General features: G+C 41.4%; 1 protein-coding gene across 2 annotated transcripts in view; it reads right to left on the reverse strand.

The window, feature by feature from the left end:
- OSBPL8 (oxysterol binding protein like 8) overlaps positions 1–13,089 on the reverse strand; it is a 157,837-nt gene that overhangs the window by 133,028 nt on the left and 11,720 nt on the right. The window lies entirely within an intron of this gene.

Consider the following 13,089-nt stretch of genomic DNA (forward strand, 5'->3'; position numbering starts at 1 on the left):
AGGAATAGATTGTTGATATTTCCCTTATTTGAACATTCTATTTGCTTTAGTTTCCTGTTGAGCTGTTCATATGACTATTTGATAAACAGAGCCCAGTTGTGTACCTTCTAAGTACAAGATAATGAAAAACCTTCTCACAGACTGGCAGTGTTTGTCACAGTCTCTCCACCTGGTAAAATTCAACTTGCTTGGAAAGCACTGAATGTTTCTTTCCCCCCTGACTCCAAGGCAGATGACTTGTTACCCTAAAGGGTTATTAGAAAGGGTCTGGGATGAGCAGAACTAATAGAGGGTCTCTAGGAGACGCCTAGTTTAGAGAAAAGGTTTTATTGATCTTGTGTACTACCTTAGCAGATTTGTCAGTAACACTGAAAGGTAAATCTCTCCTTTCACATAATACCCAAGTTCACTTGCTCATCGACAATCTAGTCCTATGAGCTGTCTACAAGCAACAAGTCAGCCAACACTACCTACTCCACATATCAAAGCAGCAGAAAAAAAGGTCTATTTATATTTTAAGTCTAGTTGTTCAGTTTCAGCTTTCATTCCTTACTAAATGACATATCCATAACTACAGCTTTTTGACAACCATGCAAAGTAGTGTTACCACCAAGCATACTTCTTTCCCCTGCCAAGATCACAAGTCAGTCTCCAAAGAGAGTCATTACACATTTTTAAAAAGCCAACTTTTTAAGTCCTTTTATATTCCTTCTTCTGAGCTTTTAGAGTCCATGTTTCCAGCTTCTCTCTGCAACCATGAGGACCAGCATTTTTTTTTAATTGAAAACTGATTCTGATTTATTCACATTACTTCAGGAACTGAGACTGAGAAAAAAAAAATATTGTGAGACTCAAAATCTGACGAGCTGAAGCACCACACATGCAACCTGGCAGAGGCAGAGTAGGTAATATAGCAAAATCTTAATTTCGTTTAGTCTGGAAGCTTTGAGGTTCAAAGTTTTGGTCAAAATGAGCCATCCCAGTTTCCTGTTGTGTGTTCTACAAACAAATTTAAATATTGATTGCCTACAAGTAAAAATTCCAAAGGAGAGTGCAAACTAACTTATAAAAGGTTTCTAAAAAAAACTTCCACTGAAAATTCTGTAGTGTTGTTGTTTTGCCTAATATTGTACAAATTCCTTCTAATGATCTGCTGAAAATAAAAATTAATTTAAATCGCTTCATGTATCATTAATCTGTACACACAGTTTAGATTATTTAAAATAGAGAGTTCGAACAGGTAGTTTACCTGAGTGGAACTGATAATTCCCTTCCTCCTCCAAAAATTAATTTGTGATGTTCATGATTACATCTAACTTTTCTCCTCTGTAGAACACTGGAACTCCTTCTAGGAGGCAGATACCATACAATGGTGAAAGGATGAAAGAGACCAAACCACACCTCAGAAGAACACCAGGTGTCCAAAAGGAACCAGGTAGTCAATCCAAGTAATACTTCAGTGCAAACATGCCACCCTTTAAACGGGAGACGTAGTCCCAAACAATGCTCATGCTGAGTCTGAATTATGAGCTAAAGGAAATATACATTAGAAAATGCAGAATCTGACTCACTCCCCCCTCTTCCATAGGCAAATACAGCCATGATGAATTAAAAGCCCCTGCCAGTCAAAACAGTGAAGTCAGCAAATTGCATGTATACTGATTTAATTTGTTAAAGCCCTGGAAAAGGGAACGACTGGGGAAAGGAGTACATAACTCAGCTAAAAAGATTCACTCCAGGGGAAAGGGGGAAAAAAGTCACAAGGCAGTCAAGAGGAGATGAGCACTTCCAACTTTATTATTCAATGTACAACAGCCAGTGGAGGGCCTTAAAAGTCTCAGTAACAAGGATTTGGAGGTAGGGGGGGAAAGGACATGAATTTTGACAAAAGCATAAGATAAATGAAGCTCAAACCTGCATTTCTCAGCTGAGAAGTTACATTACTTATTTCAATTAAGAACTTTCCTCTGTCCTCTCATATATGATTTCTGTTCCCTGCCAACCCAATTAGTGCCTTAGATAGATTAAAAGATTGACTATCCAGCAACACACTTAATGTGCATTCTATCGGAGTTAAGCAGTTCTTTTACAACCCTAGTGTTAACTTTATTTAGGATTTTAGAACCTTCTAAGCACAGCATTTCCACAGTACTGCTTAAAAGAACGAAAAAAATCCATAGATGAAACAGCAGAGAATCCTAGTCTCCACAGTATAGAGACTGCAATGGAAGATGGCCACATGTCTTCTTAGGGTTTGTTTTTGTAAACTGCTGCTGTGGACTTGGCCTAAGAGAGTTCTCAATCCTATTTCTGAATCCTGAAGTCCATTATGCACATAAGAACTTGGAGTCTTAGGGTGTACAGTGCAGTTAAAAAACCTGTGGATGGTGCATGCCAGGTCACTCAGGTTAAGGGGCTATTTCATAGGGGTACAGGTGTTCATAAAATTGATAATGTTACAATGTTCTCTAACAGCAAATGATGGGAAAGGATATGAAACAGCAACAGCCAACTTGCCTCCAGCTCATTTAAACAAACAAAACATGATCAGATAATATTACATCAGACTGTGTTTCTAAACTATCTATCTGAAGTTCACTTCCTTAAATATGAGAAAGCAAAAAACCTTTCCTGTCATTCTAGTAAGAAGAAAAAGGATGGGAAAGCTTAAGAAAAGGTCAGCCCTGAACAGAAGCTATCCCATGTTTATATCTTGAATAGCTCTTCAAGATCTGGAAACATAAGAATACTTCCATTATTGAATAGTATAGCTCCTTTAAAGTTTTTTATGATTTGCTTGACAAGTTCTCATCACAGAAATTGTGAATACCCTTTTCAAATGTTAAGAAACCAGGAAAATGTTAAATTATATTTGAGATTTGAAAGCAATTCAGAGGATAGTTTTTCAAGCAAAGTTGTTACTCCTCAAAAGGGAGAAGAGTCACTGGTGCCATAAAATCTGCAATGGATTTCAGCTATCACTATTAATTTTACATCTCACAGGAGTAGCCATATTAGTCTGTAACTTTAAAAAGAACAAATAGACTTGTTGCACCTTAGAGATACTATGATATATATAGTATCATGAGCTTTCATGGGCAAAACCCACTTCTTCATCTGAAGAGGTGGGTTTTGCCCTCAAAAACTCATGATACTATATATGTACATTTTTGTTAGTCTCTAAGGTGCAATAGGACTATTTGCTTTATTAATTTTATGTGGAAGGTGTCTGCATTCTATACTGATGAGTAAAAGGCTGAAACGTTAAGACAGACAGATGCATTCCAATAGTTAAATCCTGACCCGACTGAAATAACAGCATCTTTCAGCAACTCAACTGAACAAGAGTTAGGCCCTAAAGTATTTCCAATAATAGTTCAGATGTTTTGTTTTATGCTAACTTTTGAGTGTTGAATTTCTCATTTTGTACAATGATCCAGTTGTATGTGATAAGTCACATAGTTAACACCTCTAGCATCATAAAGTTAAAAATTTAAATTCCTAGAATTTTTATCCTGACATTTTTTAAAGCATTTACTCTTGTTTTAACAGACTCATATCATTGACATTTAAAGCTCACTTACTGATCAGCTGATTTCTCTACTAAAATAACAGATTTAGTGTTGCAACTCATTCAGTTGGGGTAACTTGTTTTGTTTTTTAAAAAAAATTACAATACTTTTATGGGTGTGATTATACTAGTATAAAAGTGTCTACCTTCCAAACAAAGTAAACAATCTCCACTTCAGGGAACTATTTAAGGGGGGGGAGGAAAAAAAAAAAAAAATCACACTACAGGCAGTCCCCGACTTACGCGGCTCTGACTTACGTCGGATCCGCACTTACGAACGGGGCTTTTCTTGCCGCGTCCTCCGGGGCGAGAAAAGCTGCTCCGGGTCTGCCTGGTGTGCTGGGGAGGACTCCCCCGCTCAGCAGGGAGACCCGAGCAAAGCCGCACAGGCGGCGGGACCCCGCTGCCCGTGCGGCTTTGCTCCTTTGCCCTGGAGCAAAGCCGCACAGGCAGCGGGGTCCCCCGCCTCTGCGGCTTTGCTCATGTCTCCCTGCTGTGCTAGTGAATTTTGGAAGCACAGCAGGGAGACAGGAGCAAAGCCGCAGAGGCGGCGGGACCTCTGCGCCTCCGCGGCTTTGCTCGGGTCTCCCTGGTCTGCTGGGGGGGAGGGGGCGCAACTAGTGCGCTCCCCCCCCCCCAGCAGACCAGGCTTTTGTTGCGGGACGTCTGGGGTAGAGCAGCTGGGGTGCTGCCGGGTTGGTCCTGCGGGGACCTACCCGGCAGTGCCCCAGCTGTTCTATCCCAGGAGTCCAGATTCAGCCGCTGTTGAAACTGATCAGCGGCTGATTCCAGGAAACCGGGGGCAGAGCAACTCTGCCTAGGGCTTCCTGTAGTCAGCCGCTGATCAGTTTCAGCAGCGGCTGAATCTGGAGCCAGTTCCGACTTGCATACAAATTCAACTTAAGAACAAACCTATAGTCCCTATCTTGTACATAACCCGGGGACTGCCTGTACATGTGAACGTCCCTACTCCAGCACCTCTACACCTGACCAATGTCGAACCAGAGAACTTGCCGAACCACTGGAAGTCAATATGGTCTGGCAGCATTACCAACACTTCCACTGCTTCCGGGGCTTTTAGAAGACAATTTGGAGTAAATTAGAGCTAAGTAACAGCACAGGACACCGAGAGTCAGCACTGGTGGCTGTAACAATCTTTATGGGGCTGCAGGAAACTTGTCCACTTATCATAGGTGTGGCCATTAACTAAAATCATGCTGGACTACAGACGTTCCCCAGACCAAAGAGTGCTGGATTAGAGAGGTTCAACATGTTATTTCATATTATGTTAGAACTTTACAAAATAAAGGACTCTAAAGAGGAGGTGTCTTAAAATGGTTGGTTTCAGTGTATGAAATACCTTAATTCAGCAAATCCTATTAAAATCAGAATTAATGAATTTAGATCAAAGGGAACACAAGCCTAGCTACTGAATAAATGTGGTGTACCATTTTCCAAAGCTAACAATTGTGTATCTTAGGCAAAAAAAAAAAATTTAATGTAAACACCTGTTTTGTGTATTAAGCAAAGTTCGTAGGGTTTCACAAGAAACTTGTTTAAATGGATTGGTGTATGCATATGCTTTAACTGGGATGGGGAAAATGGACTCTATTTTTCTTTTTCCTTCCACAACATATCACCACAGCCTTTTGATTATTTTCTTCTTATCCGAAATAACTACAGAGAGGCATAAAGTCCCAATCTTACTATGTTTTGACACCTAATTTGGATGTTATTGTCCTAAAATTACAGTACACCCTCTATGACTAGGAGAGTGTGGATTACAAAATTTTGCAGATTAGCATGTAAACAATAAAAGAGTAAGAAAAATGCATCAATGCATGTTAACAATTGTTTGGTTTTAATTTTAATGTATATTTGTGTATATGTGCAACACGATATTTTGAGACTTAGGAGGACTTGGCTACTGAATATAAAGAATAATTGTGTGCATGTGCTTTAGGGGTTGGATGAAGTTTTCCTGAAGCACAGGCCATTTAAAGCTCTATCAGAATTTATTGATTCTATCAAGAAACTATTGGTCAACTCCTATGACATGTGTTATGCTGAACTCAACTAGATCATCATAACCGATCCTTCTGACTTTACCCCCCCAAAAAAACACTCAGAGAAGTGCAGGAGTTGGCACAAAGATGCTTTCAAAGTTACCTACTATGTAGGGCTGCATTTCTTTCCCTCCCTTGTCTCTGTTTTGATGGCCAAAATTAAAATGTTTCCTCAAAATAGGCTTACTCAAAACATTCTTAGGCTTTGGCTACTATACTCAGCAGTTAGCGACACAGCTATGTCAGTCACCAAGGACATGTCTACACTAGAAAATTATTTTGAAATAACCAATTTAAAAAATAACGACTTCCAAAATAATTTTTTCAAAATATGCTTATTCTGCAAGGAAAGCAGGACATATTGGTTTTGATACAACCAGCCCCATATTTCGAAATAACAGGCTTGGTAGTGTGGACACACTGCTTGTTATTCCGAAATAAGGGGAGTTATTTCAAAATATAGGGTTGCCAAATGGTTTAACTAAAAATACCGAACACTCCCTTCCCCTCAAAAAAAAAACAAAATAAAATAAAAACACACACACACACACACACACACACACACACACACACACACCGGGGGAAAAATTCTGTTGAGGAAAAAAGAGGAAGGAGGAAGACGAAAGCTGTTGAGCAAAAATAAATAAATAAATAAATAAATAAATAAATACATTTTAAAAAATTAATAAAACAAAACAGCATGGCCCCTTTAAGGAAAGCCTTTGAAGCTTTTTGTCGGCAGCCATCTTGTTTTCCTGATAGAGCCAGAAGAGCGCTTCCTTGCAGAACCAGGAAAGCAGGGGAGGAGGGGGAGAAATCTGGGGGTGCTCGGGGGCTAGGCCCAATTGCTGAGTGTTTGTAGGGTTGCCAGGTGTCTGGTATTTTTGCCTCCTTTCAGGGAAAAAGAAAATCAGAAAATACCAGACATTTTAGGTGCCCGGTATTTTCTCAATTTTTTTTTACTGGATAGGAAGCAAAAATACTGAACTGTCCGGGTCAATACCGGACACCTGGGAAACCTATCAAAATAACTCCCTAGTATACACAAGGCTAAAGGTCCAGCAGTGTAAGACCTGCTTGTCACCACTTTTGCCAGAATACTTCCACACCCTTTTTTCTTTCAGTGGAGAGGAAAGGGAGAGAATAAGCACATGTGAAAAACAAAAAGTTTTGTCCTTCCATTTGCAGTGTTGACAAAGCTTTAGGAAGAGGATACTTGGCATGTAGTTACTTGAGACCAACCATCCTCAGTGTGTATCTTTTAAAGTACTCCAGTAGGCCCCAATTAAAGTCATCACCACAAACATTTCAGTAAGAGGGATAATGGCATATGCTACATTTGCTCCTTTTTTGGAGTCATCAATTTTATTTTTACATCTCTTTTACTGGAGTACTGAAACATTTTAGGCTAGTTTACACTGCAAAATAACTGGTTTAACATGACAGGCTATCTGCATTTAGAAGACAAACCAGCATATTGGCAGAGGTGTGGGGAAGCAAACAGTGTCAGACAGCAATATACTTGGCTCAGTTAAGTTTGGTTTGGCCTCCATTTTCAAGAATTCATCTGGGTTTAATAAATCATATATGAAATGCAGCTCCACTAGTGGTAGCAACAGTGTGACTAATCTGGACAGGGCAAAAATAACACTACTGTATTAGCTCATTAGATAAGAAACAGTAAATATACCTGTGCCCGATCTATATTAGTTGAAGTGGCACCATGGAACATATCCCAAAACAAGGTAAGAGCAGATATTTATATTCCCTTGCCTTCAACTGAAAAGGTCACTCCATTCTAGTGACACTACTGATACAAAAACAAAGAATATAGATAAAACAGTTGCAACTTACTGCACTCTTGATAACAGATATGGAAAGGATCAACATTCGATTTGAAGAGTACCACAAATAATCCTGGTGTTGTGGTAGCTTTCCACTGTACATATCAGAAAGAGGGGCATTTACATCACTCATTACAAAAGTTTGTCTGTTTGATCAACAACTCCTCCTAAATGGTAAGAGGTAGGACCACAAAATTCGGTATAAGTTTCCTCTTATGACTTAAAGCAAGCGCAGGGTTTTGTTATGCCAGGAAAATGCGATTTGCCTGGCATAACAAAACTGTATAGAAGAGAGACAGAATCGCCAGGCAGGTGAAAGCCATCTAACATCTAAGCCTCGCTCCCCACCTCCACCCCCCTCCCCCCACAGGTGTCCTTTAAGGAGCGATCTGAGGCCTGAAGCTCCCACTTCCCCAAATTCCTCACTTTGGCTGGGGAAGCATGGGAGGCAGAAGAGCTTTACACTTCTTTCTTGCTCCCTGATGGGGACAGGAAGGGTAAGAACAAGCAGCCCTAATACTCATCTTGGGGGGAAAAGGGAGTTCCTTTCCCACTCATACAGTCCATTGCCCAGAGACCTCTCTCATCACCATCCCCAACTCTGACTTCTATACCCCCAACTCTCCCAGCCCCCTGCCCTGATCCCCTTCTTCAGGGCCCAAGCAATTCTACTTGTGCTACTATATTATAAAGAAATTAACATCTAGTAGATCTTTAAATATTTACCCCTGAACGTCAAACTAACTATTAAATGCATGAAATTAAGTTGTATATCACTATATAGCCTCATTCTGAGTGCCTCCCCTTTGGAAACGGAGTTTTCAATATACTGATGTAAACCCAAAATACATCAAAATTCTTCCAGACCAGTGATGATTGTGTGGACAGAATATGAGGTCACTTCAGCAAACATTGCCCATGTTTTCCTCCGTAAAAATATTCATTTTGTCAGTGAAACTAAAATAGTGCCAGTCTCAATTTATGGATAAAGTTCTGTTTTAAGATAAATATTTTAGTCCATATGTGGAAGTTTTGTTTAAATATGGAACATATGCGATCATTCTGTAAACAAAACCAATGTGACAACTTCCTCCACAAGAAACTGCTTTATAATGGCTTATCAAAATTAACTGCATTTGTGTTTGGAATTCAGTCAAGTACCTTTTCCAGCAATTAGTAAAACAGACCAATCTATAAGCTTACTACATCATTCTCAGAGATTGCAGTAAGCGTAACGGGCTCTGTTTGTCATCTTCTAATCTTTGTAGGAAGTAGAAATGTTAAATATCAGTTAATTGAACAGTCAAGAAACCTCATTAAATCTTATCAGTTAGTCCACTATTCTATAGTCCCTGGGGGCGGAGCCGGCAGCAGCACAGAGTGCCAGGCGGGAGCTAGTCAACGAGGGCAGCCAGTTTAAAAACCACCTCCTCTTGTGGACCCAGTTGCTTGTCACCTGTGCTGTTGCCTCTGATTAAGAGGAAGCAATGCGGGGTGACAGCAGCTCCCGGGCCTGGAACAAACAGGAACTGAGCCTGACTGCCAGCTTTTCCCACTCCTAATACCCTCAGTGTGGCTCTGCATTTCAAGTATAGGTCCCACACCCGGCGTGAGCCAGAACTGAGCCAGGCTGCTGGCCAGCCTTCTAAAAAGTTTACTAGTTTGGGGGAAGAAGTGAGGGAAATGCATGTAGTCTATAGCATTAACCGATAAGCTTTTGCTTATCGGTTAATTGACTACACCAGGGGTTCCCAAACTTTTTGACACAGGAACCAGTAAATCCATTCACAAACTTTTGGAGGACTGGTAACATTCATTTACATATTTGTATATTCATTAATCAAATGATGAATATTCAAATAAGTTGTTTCTGGTCCTCCCAAATCCCCCAGTGCCAGCTTTGGCAAAGCTTGATATGGTCACCCTCAATATTCTTGCCAGAAAGTTAAGGAATATGGATTGGATAAATGGACTTTAAGACAGACAGAAAGCTGGTTAGACCAGAGTTTCCTGAACTTCTTACTTCAGTTGGAACCCCCCTTTTTTTTTTTTTCAGTACTGTTTTTTGCAGCCCAAAAATATAAACACAAAAAACAAACTGAGAAAATACCAAACATATAACAGGTCTGGTATTTTCTCATTAGGTACGTTTTATTATTACTAGATGTATCAGTTTGTAGTTTCAAACTGCCTGGCTGGTAAATGTGCTCAGGCTACATGAGTGTGTCTACCAGCCAGCCAGTTCGCAACTACTCGAGGGTGTGGGGGGGGGGGGGGGGGGTAGAACAATAGAATCCCCAGGCCAGACTAACTGGTGCTTTGTATGGGGGAAGAGGGCAAGCGCCCCAAGATCTACATATGGCCGGGTCAGTCCCACTCCCCGGTACCGGGCCACAGCCCATAGTTTGGCAAACGCTGGCCTAGTGAGATTGCGAAATCTCCATCACTGGAGATATTTAAGACCAGGTTAGACAGACACCTGTCAGGGATGAGCTAGGGCAACTCAACTTTGGAAGCCCCAGGGGCCACACTGATGCTGATGGCCTCAACTGAAGTGTGGTTGCATATGCAAGCAAATATATACAAATAGCTTCTCTCACACTGACAGTCATGAATACCAAGATTAAGGCAAGACTACACAACACACAGGCCCCATTTAAGTCAGTTCTGCTGATATTAATAAAATTCAATATTTACCCAATTTCTACCCATGTGACAGCACTTTTCATGACAGTCCAAGAATTTAACTACTAAAACACATATCAACAGAAGATCATTACACTGACTACTTTTTTGTTTCGGCTCCCACTCGCCGGCCACGTGTTGATCCCCACATAAACCCAAACTGCACCGTGGGGCACAAACAAACTGTCCGTGGGCAGCATACCAAGTTATTAATAAATATTTTATAAACTTTTACCTTTTCTCTCTGCTGCCATGTCTCCTCTCCTTGCTCCATCATCTCCCCTGGTGCCTGCTGCCCCCGCCCCCCAACTCCTCACCCTCCTCTGCTGTCCTGACTCCTGCCCTTCTCACTGCCCTCAGCCCTCCTGTGACCTGCCCCTCCTCCACCAGCCCTTCTCTCACCCCTATGCCCACTCCTCCAGTGGCCCCACTCTGATCAGGTGAGCTACCTCTCTTCTAACACCTCCCTCTACACACCTGCCCTGCCTCTCTCCTCTGGTGCTGGTCCCTCCCCTGCAGGTGTCTGCCCTTCTGCTTCACCCCAGAATCCCCTGGCACCTGCACCTTCCCTTAGCCCTGCAGTCTCCTGGTGCCTCCCCCTTCCCTTACTGTCCCTGCCCCCTTTTCCCCTGATACCCACCCCCTCACCATTCTCTGCCCCATTCCCCTCCTGCCCCTCTGTGCCCTCACACATGCCTTGCTCCATCCCCACCTTTCTCATGCCTACCCCTTCTTTCAAGCCTTCTCCCAGCACCTCCCCCTCCAGCCCCCAATGCCCTTCCCCTCTCCTCTCCCAGCATCACCCTGTCCCCTCTCCCACTAACACCTCCTCTCCTGCCCTTTCCCTCATTGTCTGCACTTGGCCCCCTGGCATTTGTCTCTCCTGTACCCTGTCCCTTGCTGACTTCCCCTCCCAAGCCCCTTCTCCATCCAAGCCCCTCCTACTCCGTCCAAGCCCCTCCCACGCCGCCACCACCACCCTCGCCTCGCCTCTCCTCCACAAGCTCATTCCCTGCCTTCTGCCTTCCATGTTGCGGGGCCGGAGGCTGCGCTCAGGTCCCGGAGGCAGCCCCGCAAAGTGCCTCTAAAGAGTTTTAAAATCCCGGGCCATCATGTCACACCCAGGCGTCCTCCCCGCCCACGTGCAACGCCGCACATGGGCAGCCCATAGTTTAGGAAACGCTGGACTACACTGTTACATTCCTAGTAGGCAGATTCATACATTGCTTTAGAGGACTAGATTCAGATACAGAGATAAATAAAAGTAATATGAAAAAAAATGAGTTTAAGCAACAAGCAGAATTAAAGAGTTAGTATCTGAATGAACACTTATTAAGGTAACAAATTCCCCATAATTATATTACATAAACGATTTTTAAAACATTGAAATGGTGTGTTATTTCTCGGTAGGTTTTTTCTAACATTCCTCTGAGCCCTGTCATGGAAAATAAAACCTGCTCTTTAAAAACAATATATATAGTTTCATTTTCTAGTTTCATGCCCCTAAACCCATAGTGTCCAACCAGTTCTGAAGCAGCAGCCAGTATAGTAATCACTATAGTGGCTACTGCTATAGAGAATTAGCAACACTCTATAGTGAGCTAACCACACTTAACTGACCAAATAGCCACATGGGGCTAGTATGTTGGATACCATCTGTGTCAAGTTGCTGGCACTGAACTTTTTGTTTGTTTATTGATAAAAGATTCCCATTGGAATAAGTCTTCAAGAATTTTGTGAAAGTGTCTTCTATTGATCTTTGATTTTTTAGGATTAAAGTTCTTAAAGAGGTATGTCCACGTATGATGTGACAGTACCCCTTCAAAACACAAAGACGTTCATTCATTCACTTCATGATGTTGTAGAAGGGAGGGATTAATTTTGAGTCAATCAGTATTTAAACAAAGGGCATTTTAGCGTCATTATTTTAAGTATCATGCATGTCAAGTTTATATTTCAAGGGAGAGCATTAAGACAATGTTCAGATTGAGAAATCAAGTACAACTAATTTCTGAATATTATACTTTGCCTGAATGTAAAAATATCAGGATATACTATGGGCCCACGTTATGGCACACAGAAAAATACAGCAGTAATTACAGTTTAGACTGAAGAACAATGGATCACTAGAAAAGCAATGTGTATAAGTTAATAATTCTTGCTGCACTGACTCTTGAAATTTCTTAACTTCATCTCATGGTTATGCATCACTAATACCACATGAGCCATTATTTTGCTTTAGTTTCATACCTTTCAAGAAAAGAATAACTAGCTTTGTAGAAGAGTATGTTGACACACACACACACACACACACACACACACACACACACACACAGAAACAGCACATCTTAATTCACATATACAAGAGATCAGTGAACAAGGCTGTGGGTCACAGACATTACTTGCTTGGGCCTTTTAATAGCAAGCTTTCTGGAAAATTTAGTAACCAAGAAGAAAATGAGCCTATCAGTTATGGGACCAAAGTATCTGGCTTTAAGAAATATAAAAAAAGCTAGCCTCATCTCAGTTGGAGAGTAAATTACTCTTGGGGGAAACCAACAATATAATCATACCAGTTTCAATTATTTTGGTAATTTATTTCAAAACACTTGACTGCATGCATATTTTTAACAATACAGACAACAAAAATGATTCGGGAAATGTTTATTGGCAGAATCCTTACTAGGCACGTAATACAGAACTTTGTAGTTTAAATGAATTTTTACTCAATACAAACATTTCCCACACCTGTCAGAAGCAGTGCAAAAATATGGGGAAGTCAGGGATAAAGAAAGAGATGAGGGAGAAAACTGCTGAAAGAGAGAGAACTTGGGAGAGTTCTTGGGAGTGGGGCCAGAGAGAGAAGCAATGAACAGGTTTGTATGGTTTTGGGAGTAATCAGGCGTAGGAGGAATGTCATGGT

This window comes from Pelodiscus sinensis, chromosome 1, assembly GCF_049634645.1.
Source record: "Pelodiscus sinensis isolate JC-2024 chromosome 1, ASM4963464v1, whole genome shotgun sequence".
NCBI lineage: Eukaryota > Metazoa > Chordata > Testudines > Trionychidae > Pelodiscus > Pelodiscus sinensis.